Below are 19173 nucleotides of genomic sequence, written 5' to 3'. Positions count from 1 at the left end.
AGCAGGTCAGGCAGCATCCGAGGAGCAGGAAAATCGATGTTTTGAGCAAAAGCCCTTCATCAGGAATGGAATATTGACCAGTCTACCCTGTGCACACAACAGGAGCAATCCAGTCCAGTTACTTACTGTCCTATCACCTATTCCCGATGCACCACTCTCAGCCTATTCCCATGGCAGTTAATAAGATAAAATGACCCTGCAAACTCTGGATCAACGTGCGTGAAGGGCAACGACCGGTCCTTGTTGAGTGGGCACGCTTTACCAGAACTTAAATTTGAAAAATGAGGGGGATAGTTGAGTTGTGAGAGTAGCCAGACAAAAGGAGATGGAGGCAGAAGGCATAGCAAGAAGAAGAGTTAAATTAATGAACTGATTGACATTTACAAAGTAAGGATTGGTTATCGATTTTTCTTTTAAATCAACCATAGGCATTGTTAAGACACACCAAGAGGAAAGTTCAGGCTCAGTTCGCTGAGGTAGGGCAATGGCTTGTGGAAAGCCTTGCAGAAGAAAAGGGGCTTAAAACTGCAGGAGCCTTTGGGATAAAGAAAACAGCTCAACTTAGTGGAGAATATGTCCTTCTTGGAAGGGTTAGGCCATGAATTATGGAAGGGACAGACCATAAGCTGACAAAGATGGACTGTGAAAGATGAAGGGAAAAGGAGCCTTGTCATGCCAATGTGAGAAAAAAACACTGACTACATGGAATAAGAATGAACCCTAAAACATTTGCTGAAAAAAAAGCAGAGAATGTTTCCAAAGCTGTGATACAGAAGGTGAAATTCTCAGGCTGCATGATGTGGAGCCATAAAACAGCAAGTGAAAGGTGCAGACTCAACAAGGGACAGAATAGGCAGGAATGTGTATCATGCTGTAGGCTTGCTGTGGATCCCTGTGGAAATCCGATCTGTTTGAGGTGAACAAAATGGAAGTTGGGCAAGGAAAAGAGTCAATTAAACCACTAAACGTGAGCAATGAATGACATTTTTTTTGGAAGCCGAGTAAATTTTATATTTGTGAAGGTCAGAACAGGAATCGGCCCAGTGAAACCTGCACAGCCAGGATCCAAATGGGCTCCGACTGCAGCGTTCTCAATGAGAACCAAGGGTGCGATTGTTTCATCCAAGTGAAGGCAGGGAGGCAGTGTGACCAAAGAGACTGTAATGGGAGATGAAGGTGTCAAGGTACTGAGTTGACCAATGGCACAAGTATGGTTGGAACCCTTCAGGTAAACAAGTGGTAACTGGATAGGATTGGTGTGGAAAAGTGGGTGATCATTTTGGGGAGATGGTAGCAGATCTGTAACTGTACCACTGGGACACATTTGTTGACATATCTTGGACAGGGGAAGATTGAAACGGCCTGTGCAGATGGTTGCAGTTGCAGCACTCGAGGTAGTAATAAGGAGGGGGAGGGGAGTGGGGGGGGAGGGCTGATTAGTAATTGTTCAGTTTTGTGATTTTGCTCATAATAATGCCAGCCAGTGGCCAAGACTCCAGTTTACTTTTTCTGTGCCCACTTGCATTTGTAGAGAAATAAAGTTTCAGAGCTCCTTCAGTAGAACTCAAACTTAGAAGTCCAACTGAAGCAGCTAACAAAGTGACGACTATAAGACAATGAGAATGCAGCCGCAGGAGGTCTTGAGATGTCAGCGCGCACACAACGCAAATAGAATCACCATATTCATGTTCAGAACATAAACCTCTTCCTGAATCTGGAATGTGATCCCACTCTCAGGAGATGGACTAATTACAGCATTTGTGGGGATCAATTGCCAAGAGGACACTGGAAATACCCATTATGGACTAAAAATGCATCTGTTTCCTATTGATTCCCTGGCGTGTTGGGGAAGCAGGTGCAGGGATCTGCCGTCCTCTCCAAAGCAGCTGTCACCTGGCTCATACAGATAGATGTGGCAGACTTACCAATGCCTGCATTAACACCTATAGGGGTTTGAAATATTTCTGATGCCTAGATGATGGAAGCAGCTGTTATATTTGATTCCATTTGAAAGGCTATGCTTACTGAAGAATCTGTTTCCATGTCAGCCCTGAAGGACTGGCAGAGGTTATGAAAATTGTTTGCTTTGACAATTGAAATGTCTAGACACAATCTGCCAGGCCAGCAATATGCGGTTAATGCTGATATCTTTTGTGGGTGGGAATGCATTTTTCATCCTCTGATCTATACAGGCATCTCCAAGTTTTTGCTACAAAATACTAGGCCATTATTGCCCAGACTTTGTAGATACTAGTGTGAGGCTTTGCTTTTGAAGTAAATTAGGGCTGTATGGTGGTTCAGTGGTTGGCACTGCTGCTCACAGCACTAGGGATCCAAGTTCGATTACAGCCTTGGGCGACTTTGTGGAGTTTGCACGTTCTCCCTGCATCTACATGGGTTTCCTCCCAGGTGCTCTGGTTTCCTCCCACAATCCAATGATGTGCCGGTCAGGTGAATTGGTCATGCCAAATTGCCCATAGTGTTAGATGCATTAGTCAGGGGTAAATATAGGGTCTGGGAATGGGTCTGGGTGGGTTACTCTTCGGAGGGTCGATGTGGACTTGTTGGGTCAAATGGCTTGTTCCCATTCTGTAGGGAATCTCAACTAATGTAAATTGAAATGTGAGGGGAAAATTGCATGGGATAGTTCTAAGTATCCAGGACCATCATTAGTGAATGCATCCTTGAAATTCAGGTGAGAGTTTGTGTGCGCGAAAACACAGATGTTTTATCACAAGGCCTGATTCCTGAATTTGTTCATCTAATTAATAGGAAGACAAATTTTCCTTTGTGGAGCAATCGAAAACAATGTATCAATACTTTGACACGATTCAAAGTCCTTCCTGACTGCATGGCCTGGTTAAGCAAACCCTAGAGTGTCCTCTTCAACTCAAACCATGGTTCGGTTTCAAATATCTTTTGCATCAGCAAAACCACTTCCTTCCCTCTCTTCGACATCACCCACCTCCACCTTCCCTTTCCCTCACTGCTGCCAACAACCATTAATCATGCTTCCCTTGCCATAAGCCATCCCAGAGTGTCCCAGATTCCACCTTTCCCCAAACTCCAACTTGTCCAAGTTTCAGCATTCTCTCCCACGCCTCAATCTGCCTTGTAAACTTTATGCTGTATTGAATTTAAAAACTTTTATCTGCAAATATCTTCATGACTTTCCACTACCTTAAGTGTGGAACCTTCTCCAGCCTGACATTTTCTCTTCTCCTGTCTTCAGTTCTCTGACTTTCACCTCCTGTGTCCCCCCTCCCACTCTGTTCAATTGTTGTTGGCATAGCCTTAAGCCCTAACACTACACTACTCCCGTTCTTTAAGAAACTCCTGACAACCCTTTTTTTAAAACAAGTATTATATCGCCACAACATTTGAGTTCTATAAAGCACATGTGGGGTTTGTCCTCTGTCAAATATTGCATATTGATGCTGTAACAACTGTTGGGTGCAAATTATTTTGTAATGTTATCAATGTAGGCAATCTGTCGGCTTTTATCCCCAGTGAAAAGAGACCTCGCTAGTGCATATTGATACCTTTGTGAAGATGGAAGCTGTGTTTCACAGATCTTATCTTTTCTCTACTTTAGCTTTTGAAAGAAATTTGAGTGATGAACACGTTTATTGGTTTTGCCCTTCTTACTCTGTGTCTAGCTCCTATAAGTCAAACCTGTAAAGTTTACCTTGGTTTATGGTACTTACAGATCATTTTTTAAGTATCTTGGGATCATCTTCAGTTTTCAGCACGTTTTATATCTAATGGGATTCTTGATGTACTGACATTATTATTCACTGACTTTCTCACTGGCATATTTTGTATCAGCAGCAATTAGCTGGCTCCCTCTTTGCCCTAGCCACCACTCTCAACATTTGGTTGTACATAATATGCTTGTACCCTTGCACCTTTTTTTATTTACCCTTATTCCTGCAGCCAATTTAGAGGTCATTCTTGTTTCCGCTTTCACTTCCAGTTAATTTTGTTGGGGTGACTCATGTTCAGCTTTATTTCATTAGTTAGCCTTAGAAATATAAGCACCTGGACCTTGTCCGTGGTATTTCCTAATCCCAGATCTGGAACTTGATTAGTCTTTGAGTGCTGCTCTCTGAGTGGCCCGTCTTCCATTTGCGGTGTGTTAGTTGGGGTAACTTACCTGTCATGATTGTATTGAGGTCAGCCAGCTGGACCTCCATAGAATGAGTTCCCTGATTGGAGCTGTAAATCTGATCCAGTCAGGGAGCCCTGGCTAACAGATGAGAAGGGGAGTGTCTGAGTTACCCATACTCTGATAACTGACTCTGAGGCAGTTCGTGTATAAGTATAGGGTGACTTGGTGATGGGCTACCGGCCTCTGGAGTTATTTCATTATCTTTTGTTGCACTGAGATGTGCACTGCCTCTTGTAGATATACTGGCAATGAATTATGTAAGTGGCCATGCATTAAATTGGTTAATCCTGGCTCAGCCATTTGGCCAATCCCATTTACATTGGGCCATCAACTTGAATCTGTCTGTCCTTGCACAGTTGTTGTCTGACATGCTGAGTTTTTCTTTTTTCTGTCATTCTTTCTCCGAATTTACCATTTGATTGATTTGAAGATTTGACTAGACAGCCTGTTGTTTTCGCAAACCTTTCTCATCCCCAAGAGTCATTTATCTTTCTGGTTCAAGCTTTGTGACTTTTAGACTGTCTTCATCTTCGTTTAGCCATCTACACAATAAAGGTATCCCATCAGAGTAGCTTATTTTGTGGCTTTCTATTTGGTATGTTAAAAATCTCAACCCCAGGTTACAGCCCAATAGGTTTATTTGGAAGTACAAGCTTTTTGAGCTCCTTTGTCAGGTAGCTAGTGGGGCAGGATCATAGGACACAGATCTTATAGCAAAAGATCAAAGTGTCATACAACTGATGTTTTGAACAAACCTAGATTGCTGTTGATTCCTTAATCACTTAAAATTGAAACCTGCAACCCGTTCTAACCCATTACTGATTCTCCCCATGTCTGCGTAGATTTCCTCCTGGGTGCTCCGGTTTCCTCCCACAATCCAAATTTGTGCAGATCAGATGAATTGGCCATGTCAAACTGCTCTCAATGTTCAGGGATGTGTGGGTTAGATGCATTAATCGGGGTAAATGTAGAATGGTAGGAGGATGGGTCTGGGTGGGATACTCTTCGTTGGGTCGGTGTGGACTTGTTGGGCCAAATGGCCTGTTTCCCCACGAGGGATTCTATGATTTCTATGATTAAGACTTAACAGCAATCTAAATTTGTTCAATACATCACATCAGTTGACTGAAACTTTGATCTTTTACTGTAAATTCTGTATCCTGTGATCCTGCCCCACTAGCTACCTGACAAAGGAGCAGTGCTCCAAAAGCTAGTACTTCCAAGTAAACCTGTTGGACTATAGCCTGGTGTTGTGTGATTTTTTACTTTGTCCACCCCAGTCCAACACCGGCTCCTTCACATCGTTTGGTATGTGGTCAACTTAGTTCATCTCTAACCTACTGTCATTGCCCAAAACTCTCTACCCCCTGTCCATACTGTTCCTCTGAAATAAGTCCTGTTTCTGATATTCCTTCTGTGCTGCACTTCCCTACCACCTAGCATCCTTGAATCCAAGCATAAGCATGGAAGCATAGGGATAGAAGTAGCTCATTCAGCAAGAGTGTGCTCTGCCACTCTATGAGATCATGTCTGATCTGATAATCCTCAGTTCCACTTTCATGCCCTTTCCCCATAACCCTGATTCCCTTACGGATTAAAACTCTCAGCCTCGTATATGCTTAACGAGCCAGCCTTGACAGCCCTCTGTGGGAAAGAATTCCACAAATTCCCTACCGTCAGAATAAATTCCACTTCATTTGTCTTAAATGGGTGACCCCTTACTCTGAGGTGATGCCCTCTGGTCCTAGACTGTCCCACAAGGGCAGACAACCTCTCCACGTGTACTCTGTCAAGCACCTATGTTTCGATGAGGCTTCTTCCAAACTCCAATGAATGCAGACTCAACGTACTCAACCTCTCCTAATAAGACAGCCCCAGGATCAACCGTGCAAACTTTCTCTCGACTGCCTACACTGTCAATGTATTATCCCTCCGATAAGAAGACCAAAACTGTTACAGTATTTGAGTTGTGGACTAACTAATATCTTGTGTAGTTTCACTAAGACCTCCCTATATTCTCTCTAAAAATAAAAACTAGAACTTCATTTTCCTTCCTTTATTACCTGCTGGTATTGTATGCCCTAGTCTTGGCACAAGGACCTCTATGCTGTAGCTTTCTCCATTTAAATAATATTCAACTCCTCTTTCTTGCCAAAGTGCATAACCTCGCATTTTCCCACATTATATTCCTTCTGCCCAGTTTTTGTCTGTTTGTGTAACCTATATCCCTCTGCAGACGTTTTGTGTCATCCTCATCATTTGTCTTCCCCTTTATTTTTTTTCTCATCTGTAAGCTTGGCTACAGTACGTTCAACTTTCTTATCCAAATCATTAATGTATCTTGAAATAAAGCACCCTAGTAATCCTTTCACATTTCCTTGAGATTCATTTCCTCTTTTGATCGCTGGTGCTTGTCTACTACGTTATTGTCTCTGTTTTTTTTCTTGTATCTTTTACTAAAACTCCACTTGTTGTTGCACAAGTTGGAAAATGTATCTGACATGCCCCAAAGCTATGCAGTCCTTACATTGAAAACTAAGGGTTTTTCCAAATGATAGTTTGGTGATGCAGTAAAATAAAGACTGTTAACTCTGATAATCAGAGGACACCGACTTAATACAATTGGCAAAAGACCTAGCGGGGAAAGAGAAAGATGTTTTTAATGCAGTCTCACATGTGCATTGCCAGAAAGGATAGCAGATTCGCCAATAACTTCGGAAAGAGCATTAGATAAATACTACAATGTCAAAATTGCAGGCTTATAGGGAAAGGGTGGGGAACTGAGACTAATTAAATAGCTCTTTACAAAGCTGGCAGAGGCATGATGGTCCGAATAGCCGACTCCTGTGATGTGTGATTTGTAATTATGGCTGTTATGACTGGACAGGGTACTTTTATTTGCAACAATTAAGTAATCTGGCACTGTTATGCGCTGTCTCACGCAGACAGCCTGATCACACTTGTGATGTTGATAGATTCCAAATTCAGAAGCTCACGAGTTCAAATCTCCTTAGGCATTTGTACTCCTCTAACCTCGTTGAGTAAGAACTGCTAGACATGCACGGTTTTGTTCTCGCTCACTGTGCAGAGGCAGACTACCACACAGACTGAATATCAACACTTCAGACTGCAAGCTGGACTTTGACTTGTGCTCATGAAAGTCAATAACCCAATGCAGCAGATTTTCAAAGCAACTGTTGCGTGCTGCTTCCCAATATTAGTTGTTTAGTCATCGACATCCGGCCTCTGAAAGTTGTTAATAGAAACTGGTGGTCAGAATTCCATTTGTCATTCTATAATGCACACATTGGCCAACCTAGTTTCCCACTGAGCCCGACGATGAGGTGACCTTGTCACAGAATAGCACCTGTGTATCGCAGTGCAGGCAGCTGCTATCCTCAATCACACAACTTCATAGAAAACCGTGATGTTGCCTCAAAGCTATTGAAATAATCTGCAAAGGTGATCGAAATAGCAAGGCTCTGAGAGACAAGCAACCAGTGCACTGGGCCCTTCTAATTCACTTCACGGGCTGAATTTAAGTTGGCTTGTGTTTGTGTAAATAACATAACCATGTGCAATCCTGCATCCCATGGACACTGTCCTTATTCAGTGACTGTCAATGACATCACTATCATTTAAACTTTAGTATTTGCAGGTTAGAAGAAAGAGGGGTCCCTTGATGGAGGCCTTTCATGTGTACACAAAATAAAGACAGGCCTGGACCATGCAACCTCTCAGCCCTACTCTCCCATTCTGTCAGATCATGGCTGATCTGCACCTTAACTCTACTTCTGCCCCAAACTCTTTGATCTTACAGGGTTTGCTGCTGTAACCTTACAAAAATCTGTTTGCTTTAGGAGTTAATAATGGGGAGGTTGACAAGTGACTCTCCTCCCCCTCCCCCCTTCCCACAATTTAACCTGGTGCAGTGTTTTGTAAAGGAATAAGACGGTGTTATTTTCTGGGTCTGTAGATTGTGAAGGAGCAAAAGTGGCCGTTGCAGTGATATGCGCTTCTTGTCAGATGTGGGAGTTTAAAGAGAGTTTAAGGGTTACTGTGGATTATATCTGCCATAAACGCTGTTGGATGCAAATCTTATCAGATCAAATGGATCGGTCGGAGAGACAGTTAGAAGCGATGAGGAATTTGCAACAGCAACAGTATGTGATGGATGGCAGTTATAGGAAGGGGACGGGGGGGGGGGGGGGAATTTCAGATACAGTCACATAGATGGGTTAACTCCAGGAAAGGTAAGAGAGATAGGAACCTAGGGCAGGAGTCTTTTGTGGATATACCTATTCAAACAGGTATGCTGTTTTGGAAAATGTAGGGGGTGATGGATTCTCAGGGGAACGTAGCACGAACAGCCAAGTTTCTGGTGTTGAGACTGGCTCAAATGCAACGAGGGGTACGTCGGCTTCCAAGAGATCAATTGTGTTAGGGGATTCTGTAGTCCGAGGTACAGATAGACGTTTCTGTGGCCAGCAGAGAAAAAGCAGAATGGTGTGTTTCCCTGGTGTCAGGATCAAGGATGTCTCCGAGAGGGTGCAGAATGTTCTCATGGGGGAGAGGGGCCAGCAAGAGGTCATTGTCCACATTGGAACCAATGACATAGGAAGGGAAAAGGCTGAGATTCTGAAGGGAGAGTTAGGCAGAAATTTAAAAAGGAGGTCACCAAGGGTAGTAGTATCTGGATTACTCCCAGTGCTACGAGCTAGTGAGGGCAGGAATAGGAGGATAGAGCAGATGAATGCATGGCTGAGGAGCTGGTATATGGGAGAAGAATTCACATTTCTGGACCATTGGAATCTCTTTTGGGGTAGAAGTGACCTGTACAAGAAGGACTGATTGCACCTAAACCGGAAGGGGACTAATATACTGGCAGGGAAATTTGCTAGAACTGCTCGGGAGGATTTAAACTAGTAAGGTGGGGGGGTGGGACCCAGGGAGATAGTGAGGAAAGAGATCAATTTGACACTGGTACAGTTGAGAACAGAAGTGAGTCAAACAGTCAGGGCAGGCAGGGACAAGGTAGGACTAATAAATTAAACTTCATTTCGTTCAATGCAAGGGGCCTTACAGGGAAGGCAGATGAACTTAGGGCATGGTTAGGAACATGGGACTGGGGTATCATAGCAATTACAGAAACATGGCTCAGGGATGGGCAGGACTGGCAGCTTAATGTTCCAGGATACAAATGATACAGGAAAGATAGAAAGGGAGGCAAGAGAGGAGGGGGAGTGGCATTTTTGATAAGTGATAGCATTACAGCTGTGCTGAGGGAGGATATTCCTGGAAATACATCCAGGGAAGTTATTTGGGTGGAACTGAGAAATAAGAAAGGGATGATCACCTTATTGGGATTGTATTATAGACACCCTAATAGTCGGAGGGAAATTGAGAAAGAGCTATCTGTAAGAATAATAGGGTGGTTATGGTAGCAGATTTTAACTTTCCAAATGTAGACTGGGACTGCCATAATGTCAAAGGTTTAGATGGAGAGGAATTTCTGAAGTGTGTACAAGACAATTTTCTGATTCAGTATGTGGATGTACCTACTAGAGAATCTGCAAAACTTGACCTACTCTTGGGAAATAAGGTAGGGCAGGTGACTGAGGTGGCAGTGGGGGAGCACTTTGGGGCCAATGACCATAATTCTATTAGATTTAAAATAGTGATGGAAAAGGCTCGACCAGAACTAAAAGCTGAAGTTCTAAATTGGAGAAAGGCCAATTTTGACGTTATTAGGCAAGAACTTTCAAAAGCTGATTGGGGGTAGATGTTTGCAGTAAAGGGACGGCTAGAAAATGGGAAGCCTTCAGAAATGAGATAATGAGAATCCAGAGAAAGTATATTCCTGTCAGGGTGAAGGGAAAGGCTGGTAGGTATAGGGAATGCCAAATGATTAAAGAAATTGAGGGTTTGGTTAAGAAAAAGAAGGAAACATATGTAAGGTATAGACAGGATAGATCGAGTGAATTCTTATAAGATTATAAAGGAAGGAGTATACTTAAGAGGGAAATCAGGAGGGCAAAGAGGGGATATGAGATAGCTTTGGCAAATAGAATTAAGGAGGATCCAAAGAGTTTTTACGAATACATTAAGGACAGAAGGGAAACAAGGGAGAGAATAGGGCCCCTCAAAGATCAGCAAGGCGGCCTTTGTGTGGAGCCACAGAAAATGGGGGAGATACTAAATGAATATTTTGCATCAGTATTTACTGCGGAAAAGGATATGGAAGATACAGACTGTAGGGAAATAGATGGTGACATCTTGCAAAATGTCCAGATTACAGAGAAGGAAGTGCTGGATGTCTTGAAATAGGTGAAGGTGGATAAATCCCCAGGACCTGATCAGGTGTCCCTGAGAACTCTGTGGGAAGCTAGAGAAGTGATTGCTGGGCCTCTTGCTGAGAGATTTGTATCTTCGATAGTCACAGGTGAGATGCCGGAAGACTGGAGGTTGGCTAACGTGGTGCCACTGTTTAAGAAAGGTGGTAAGGACGAGCCAGGGATCTATAGACCGGTGAGCCTGACCTCGGTGGTGGGCAAGTTGTTGGAGGGAATCCTGAGGGATAGAATGTACATGTATTTGGAAAGGCAAGGACTGATTAGGGATAGTCAATATGGCTTTATACGTGGGAAATCATGTCTCACAAACTTGATTGAGTTTTTTGATGAAGTAACAAAGAAGATTGTTGAGGGCAGAGCAATAGATGTGATCTATATAGACTTCAGTAAGGTGTTCGACAAGGTTCCCCATGGAGACTGGTGAGCAAGGTTAGATCTAATGGAATACAGGGAGAACTAGCCATTTGGATACAGAACTGGTTCGAAGGTAGAAGATAGTGGTGGTGATAGATGGTTATTTTTCAGACTGGAGGCCTGTGACCAGTGGAGTGCCACAAGGATTGGTGCTGGGTCCTCTAGTTTTTGTCCCTTACATAAATGGTTTGGATGCGAGCATAAGAGGTGCAGTTAGTAAGTTTGCAGATGGCACCAAAATTGGAGGTGTAGTGGGCAGTGAAGAGGGTTACCTCCGATTACAACAGGTTCTTGACCAGATGGGCCAATGGGCTGAGGGGTGGCAGATGGAGTTTAATTCCGATAAATGCGAGGTGCTGCATTTTGGGAAAGCAAATCTTAGCAGGACTTATACACTTAATGGTAAGGTCCTAGGGAGTGTTGCTGAACAAAGAGACCTTGGAGTGCAGGTTGAAAGTGGAGTCACAGGTAGATAGGATAGTGAAGAAGGCGTTTGGTATGCTTTCCTTTATTGGTCAGAGTATTGAGTACAGGTATTGGGAGGTCATGTTGCGGCTGTACAGGACATTGGTTAGGCCACTGTTCGAATATTGAACTTGAAAGGGTTCAGAAAAGATTTATAATGATGTTGCCAGGGTTGGAGGATTTGAGCTACAGGGAGAGGCTGAATAGGCTGAGCCTGTTTTCCCTGGAGCGTCGGAGGCTGAGGGGTGACCTTATAGAGGTTTACAAAATTATGAGGGGCATGGATAGGATAAATAGACAAAGTCTTTTCCCTGGGGTGGGGGAGTCCAGAACTAGAGGGCATAGGTGGAGGGTGAGAGGGGAAAGATATAAAAGAGACCTAAGGGGCAACTTTTTCACACAGAGGGTGGTACGTGTATGGAATGAGCTGTCAGAGGAAGTGGTAGAAGCGGGTACAATTGCAACATTTAAAAGGCATTTAGATGGGTATATGAATAGGAAGGGTTTGGAGGGATATGGGCTGGGTGCTGGCAGGTGGGACTAGATTGGGTTGGGATATCTGGTCGGCATGGACAGGTTGGAGCGAAGGGTCTGTTTCCATGCTGTACATCTCTGACTCTATCCCATCCTGGGCCTTTGATTTCGCCTGAATTTTGAATCATTGTCATAGGCCTTCCATTTGGAAATGGTCAATGGTGATGGCTACCAGCTTTGAGGGTTCCCATCCTGAATAGAGTGACTGAAAATAGAGAGACAGCTTTCTTAGGTGCTCAACTAGTCTGTGTCGTTGCCAACACTTCTAACTGAGGGGAGATGGTGCAAGACCTGTATCTTCTCAATGGTTTTCCTGATGGATATTTGCCCAGTAAAAAAGGAAATGCTACTCCACGCGGTCACAGTTTGAATCCTGGAGTGCTATTGGAATGCACAATGGATGCAAATTTCCCCATCTTCCACAAATTGAGAGATTTGCAACCGCAGAGCCACAGTTGATAATTAGAGGTGCCAGAAGAAAATCAGAAATTGAACCAAATTCTCACTTGAGATTGGAACAGAAAACCGAGGCATGTTTTAAAATAGATTGGGTGAATTTCCATTGAGGAGAAAGTGAGGACTGCAGATGCTAGAGATCAAAACTGAAAAATGTGTTGCTGGAAAAGTGCAGCAGGTCAGGCAGCATCCAAGAAGCAGGAGAATCAATGTTTCGGGCATAAGCCCTTCTTCAGGAATGAGGAGGGTGTGCCAAGCAGGGTGCCAAAAGGTAGGAGGAACTTGGGGAGGGGCGTTGGGAATGCGATAGGTGGAAGGAGGTTTAGGTGACGGTGATAGGCCGGAGAGGTCAGGAAGAAGATTGCAGGTCAAGAAGGCGGTGCTGAGTCTGAGGGTTGGGACTGAAATAAGGTGGGGGGAGGGGAAATGAGAAAGCTGGAGAAATCTGGATTCATCCCTTGTGGATCCCAGGCAGAAGATGAGGCGGTCTTCCTCCAGGCGTCGTGTTGCCATGGTCTGGCGATGGAGGAGGCCAAGGACCTGCATGTCCTTGGTGGAGTGGGAGGGGGAGTTGAAGTGTTCAGCCACGGGGTGGTTGGGTTGGTTAGTGCGGGTGTCCCAGAGATGTTCTCTGAAGCGTTCCGCAAGCAGGCGGCCTGTCTCTCCAATGTAGAGGAGGCCACATCGGGTGCAGCAGATGCAGTAAATGATGTGTGTGGAGGTGCAGGTGTATTTGTGACTGATATGGAAGGATCCCTTGCGGTCTTGGAGGGAAGTGAGGGGGGAGGTGTGGGCGCATGTTTTGCATTTCTTGCGGGTGCAGGGGAAGGTGCCGGGAGTGGAGGTTGGGTTGGTGGGGGGTGTGGACCTGATGAGGGAGTCATGGAGGGAGTGGTCTTTCTGGAACGCTGATGGGGGTTGAACAGTTCATCCACTTTACTAACACCTTCCACCCCGACCTCAAATTTACCTGGACCGTCTCGGACTCCTCCCTCCCCTTCCTAGACCCCTCCATTTCTATCTTGGGCGACCGACTCAACACTGACATGTACTATAAACCGACCGACTCCCACAGCTACCTAGATTACACCACCTCCCACCCTGCCCCCTGTAAAAACACCATTCCATATTCCCAACTCCTTTGCCTCCACCACATCTGCTCCCAGGAGGACCAATTCCAAATCTAACAACCCAGATGGCCTCCTCCTTCAAAGACCGCAATTTCCCCATAGACGTGGTTGATGATGCTCTCCACCGCATCTCCTCCACTTCCTGCTCCTCCACCCTCGAACCCCACCCCTCCAATCGCCACCAGGACAGAACCCCACTGGTCCTCACCTACCACCCCACCAACCTCCAGATACATTGTATCATCCTTTATCATTTCCGCCACCTCCAAACAGACCCCACCACCAGGGATATATTTCCCTCCCCTCCCCTATCAGTGTTCCGGAAAGGCCACTCCCTCCGCGACTCCCTCGTCAGGTCCACACCCCCCACCAATCCAACCTCCACTCCCGGCACCTTCCCCAGTAACCGCAAGAAATGCAAAACTTGCACCCACACCTCCCCCCTCACTTCCCTCCCCACGGGATCCTTCCATATGCGTCACAAATTCACCTGCACCTCCACACACACCATTTACTGCATCATCTGCACCCGATGTGGCCGCCTCTACATTGGGGAGACAGGCCGCCTACTTGCGGAACGTTTAAGAGAACACCATGGCAACACGACGCATGGAGGAAGAGCACCTCATCTTCCGCCTAGGAACCCTCCAACCACCAGGAATTAATGCAGATTTCTCCAGCTTTCTCATTTCCCCTCTCCCCACTTGTCTCAGTCCCAACCCTCAGACTCAGCACCGCCTTCCTGACCTGCAATCATCTTCCTGACCTGCAATCATCTTCCTGACCTCTCAGCCCCGACCCCCACTCCGGCCTATCACCCTCACCTTAACCTCCTTCCACCTATCGCATTCCCAACGCCCCTCCCCCAAGTCCCTCCTCCCTACCTTTTATGTTAGCCTGCTTGGCACACTTTCCTCATTCCTGAAGAAGGGCTTATGCCCAAAACGTTGATTCTCCTCCTTGGATGCTGCCTGACCTGCTGCGCTTTTCCAGCAACACATTTTTCAGCTCTGAATTTCCATTGAGTCAAGAGAAAGTGGAATCGTGCCAAGAAACTAAGGAGTGTGTTCAGGGGATGCTTGAAGCATTTGATGGTTTTCACACTCCCAGAATATTTCTGAAAATAAGTCAGTGGTTAACAGATACACTGTTGCAGACTGCCATGCTCCCTCTCATCCTCTTCTGTGTAATCCTAAAGCAGGTTTCACTTGCACAGTGCAATTCAGCTGGTTTTGTTAACATGAAGTTTACAATGTGTGCAGAATCTAAGCCACCACTTTCAGTAAACTCTTGAAGGGATGAAGTCCTGCTGAGGCTAGTTGACAGCCAGAGAGTGGTGAATCTATGGAATTCACTGCCACTGAAGGCTGTGGAGGCCAGGTCATTGACTATGTTTAAGACTGAGATAGGTTCTTGATTGTCAAGGAGATCAAAGGTTTCAGGGAGAAAGTGGGAGAATGGGGCTTAGAAACTTATCAGCCATGGTTGACTGGCAGAGCAGACTCAATGGGCTGAATGGCCTAATTTCTGCCCCGTGTCTTATGATCTAACACTATATTGATTTAAAGCAGCTTTATGGCATCGTTAGAACCACCAGATGCAAATGTTTTGGTTCCTGGACTCTCTACGAACATACCTTAGCAATCTCTTCTGAGAAATGATTTCATTTGATCTTAGTAGCTTTAAATTATGCTTTGCAGTGAGTGTTCCAGTACCTAAATTAAACAGAACCCTGCCTTGCTGTATTTGGAACCTGTAAATGATTGCCCTGGATATGGCTTGGAAATGGCAGGCTGTCACTTTTTTTAACGAAAAGGAGATTTTCTTTATCTGGCATGTGGCTTTTCACATGATCTGAAATTGTGTCCCTGACACTTCTCTAAAGAATCATTAGTCATATTGAATCTTGATTTGAGGTGTTGGTCTCCAGTTTAAGTGTCGTCTGGTATTTTATCAAGTAATGTCTGCGAATTGGGAACTCCCAGCCAGTCAGGAAGGGCTGTGTTCCTGCCTCTCCGTGACTGTTCAGAGATAACTAATGCATCTGAACTAGTGAACACATCATGTGCTTGGTTGCTTGAATATTTATCAAATGTTTCCCTGTTTCATTCCTCAAGAACTGACCTCTATCCCACAACTCACTGAAACAGCCAACAGAAAATGTTTTCTAAAAAGTGAGAAAAATACCAAGTGAGAAGCGCATGACTGTCAGTTGGCTCATGTGCTCTTTCGTTTTACGGATTTTTTTTTCCCTGAGTGCATTGGTCTTTCCTCTCACTAAGCTGCTTTCTGCTGTTGATCTGAGGCTTTCATCTTCATACAGTTTTACTCTTGTCATTTTGTGACAAGTTTCTCGTTTGAAACACCGAGGGAGGGTGCGTGGGACAAGAGGGAAAAGAGAAAACAACGTGGGTTTTCAGTCCCTTTTTATGCCTACAGTCGATGACTTTCTGGTTAACTTCATGTCTGTTGAGGAAGTGACTGCACACAACTCACCTTCTGCAGTTTTATACCTTTTGTGTGGTATCTAAAGTTTCACGGTCAAAACAGTGAATTTAGGGTTTTTTTTAAACGAAACATCTATCCTTCGTGTGTCAGACATCAAGAGCAAGGTAGCAGTATTTTGAGCTGCCCTTGGAAAAAGTAGAAGTGGACTTTCATGTCATAAATCATAAGACATGAGAGAAGAAATGGGCAAAGTGGCCGTTCAGCCCATCGACAGTGCTCTGTCATTCAGTTAGATCATGGCTGATCTGATACTCCTTAATTCCACTAACCCTTGCTTCTCTTACTGATTTTTAAAAATCTGTTGTCCTGAATATACTTTTTTATCCCAACCTCAGCAACCCTCCATGGCAAAGAATCCCACTAATCCACAATCCTCCTGGGCTGTCCTTTAAATGGCCCACTCCTTATTCTTGAATATGAGCTCTGGTCCTAGACACGCTCTCAAGGAGAAACAATGTTTTTGCATCCATGCTGTCGATGCCCTGAAGAATCTTTGTTCATTGCTGCACCAACTTTCAACCAGCTCAGCACAGAGTTGGGGCTAGAATTCCGAATCTTGCCACCTTTGAATGGCCCGGTACCAGACCAGTTTGAGCACCCTGCCAACCATCTGGCAAGGCAATTGACATTCTTGCAAAACTAGTTTGTCAAGGCGAGGTCTGTGTGCAACTTATCAATAGGAAATTGGATGGTGGATGGACGGATGACCTGTATATCAGCAAAGAAGTTGAACAAGACACATTTTTGTTGCGCTGTGACTTTTATTTTTAAACGAAAAGTTATGCAGGGGCAAAAATGGTATTTTAACAACCAAATTGGTCTTTCCATTTGTATAGTCCCCAAAAACCTGAGTACTCAATGTAGACCTGCTTTCAGTCACTTGGTTGCACTCTACTCTCATTTAAATGTGGTTCTGTCTAATACTGTTGCGGTGAATATGTATAATTTCCCACGCCTGTGCCCCAATTATGCGCATTGGATCTGTATGTGTGGCTGGGGAAAACCGGGTGCAACTCTGCAAAGCTGCTAAGCTCTTTGTATTTCTTTCGTGTAATTGTTGGGTTACAGGCAGTAAGCTGGACGGGAATTGCAGTGAAGAAAGCTCCTCTCTGGCTGCTTGTTTGGTAGATCAGACAAGCTGAGTGACTGTGGCAGCTGCCAAGTAATCCCACGCTGTGGAGAGAAAAAACAGACTGGTTAACCCGCCCCCACATCTGTAAACATATGTTGTGTTCTGGGGATTTTTCCAAGTATTTTTTTTCTCCACCAGGCAGAAACTCACCCAAGCCTAGAATTGTGGTGAGCCAACTTCCTCCTGTGGCTTCTCTCTGGTCTTTTAGCGAAGTCATCTGCTGCTGGGAAAGGGGAGGCTTGTCTGCTGGCCCTTAATCACTATGCCTGGGCTTGCAGGCATAGGAGAGTGGGAGGGCTTAATCAGACAGTACACAATAACATTGGTATGTGGGAGTTCAAAAGGGTGTCTGCATCCGAGTGTGCTTGTCCTGAATGTTTAATGCTTGAAAATGAGTTTGCACATGAGTACAGCTAAATTACTGGTTTTCAGGCGTTCCGGTCATATGACTTGTGTCTTTTTAACTGTCATTGTTTAATTTTCATTGCGGCTTGAGGATATTTACCTGCCAATTAAAGGCAGGCATGCACCTTCCCATCTTTGATTGGCATTCTGCCATGCTGTCTGCTGACAGGACCTCCATTGTAGTGGGAACCTCAGAGACCCAGACTCAGGTTGTGGGCATTTGGGGTCTATTGCATCACAACAAATTCTGGTATTGGCAACCAGACTCTATCATGGTGACCATGAAAAAACTATCAATTGTTGTGAGCATCCATTAGTGTTATCATCTTTTGGGAAGGACATCAGCTCTCCTTTCCCAGTCTAGCCTATACGTGACTCAAAACCTACAACAGTGCAGTTGACTCTTAACTGTTGTCTGAAATGGCCCGAACAAGCCACTCAGTTTCCAGTGATATCCATATCTCATGAAAGAGTAAATGCTTTATCTCCTGTCATATCCTGGAGACTCTGTTCTCCCATTTTCTTGAGTTAAAATTTGGCATCAATTCAGTGTTCCATTTGTTTGTCTCCCCACCAGTAGCATACATAATGGTTACAGTCTCCACTCATGACCCAAGCCAGCTAATCCGTGAACCACTTAATCATGAGTAAATGATATTCAGCCACGTGAATGGAGAACTCATGCTGACTGTTCAGTGTGGATATTTCACCATCCACTGCACTCATGTAGTTCCTCTGCTTTATAGGTCACACAATGCCAGTCTCTAAAATGTTTTAATTAATAACTTCGTTGATTTTATACCTCTGAATTAAGAGCAAAACTGGATTCATTACTCTAGCAGAACACTCCTGCTGGAAATCTGAAATATAATGAGCAAACATGGGGGAAGAAAGCCCATCAGGTAAAGTAGAGTAACCCTCAATGTTTCAAGTTGACGGTCTGTCATTCGAATTGGAGATCAACTCCTTTTGATCAAATATGGAGTCTGAGAAAACAGTGTCACTGAAGAGTCGAGGGAAGGGTGATTTAAATGACATAAGTGATGATGGGGCAAATGAAACAAGTATAGAATTGAAAGAAGGCTCCAGAGGAGATGTGAACATTTTGAAGTATGCTCAAGCAAAAATGGAAACTGTGATTAAGCTCTCAAGTCACAAAACTCAATTCTCCAGCCTCTCGAACATCTCCAATCCTGACTGTCTGAAAGGTTTATCTCAGTTTCTCTCTCCACAGATGCTGCTTGATCTGAGCATTGGCAAAATTATTTTGTTTTTAAATAATTTTGTAAGGTCTACTTTCTGAACTTCTAAACCAGTTTGTACAGTTTAGCTGCTTATCACCTTAATAAAGGGGAAAGACTGTTTTCATTTTTAATAGTTTAAAAATCATGATCTGTTCCAAATGGCTCACTGCTCCTTCCCCCACCATCTCTCTCTTCCTCCTCTCTTCCTCCTCTCTTCCTCCTCTCCCCTCTTTCTGCTTTCTCTCTTCCTTCCTTCCTTCCTTCCTTCCTCCCTCCCTCCCTCCCTCCCTCCCTCCCTCCCTTCCTCCCTCCCTCCCTTCCTTCCTTCCTCCCTCCCTCTTTTCCTGCCTTGCTCTTTTCC

The 19173-nt window shown here is 44.5% G+C and overlaps 1 protein-coding gene across 6 annotated transcripts in view; it reads left to right on the top strand.

The window, feature by feature from the left end:
• The window catches only part of itpr1b (inositol 1,4,5-trisphosphate receptor, type 1b), a 521994-nt gene that overhangs the window by 459464 nt on the left and 43357 nt on the right, over positions 1-19173 (top strand). The window lies entirely within an intron of this gene.

This window comes from Chiloscyllium punctatum, chromosome 12 (genome assembly GCF_047496795.1).
Source record: "Chiloscyllium punctatum isolate Juve2018m chromosome 12, sChiPun1.3, whole genome shotgun sequence".
Classification (NCBI taxonomy): domain Eukaryota; kingdom Metazoa; phylum Chordata; class Chondrichthyes; order Orectolobiformes; family Hemiscylliidae; genus Chiloscyllium; species Chiloscyllium punctatum.
The sequence above is the reverse complement of the archived record's forward strand: the minus strand, read 5'-3'. Positions and strand labels throughout refer to the sequence as shown.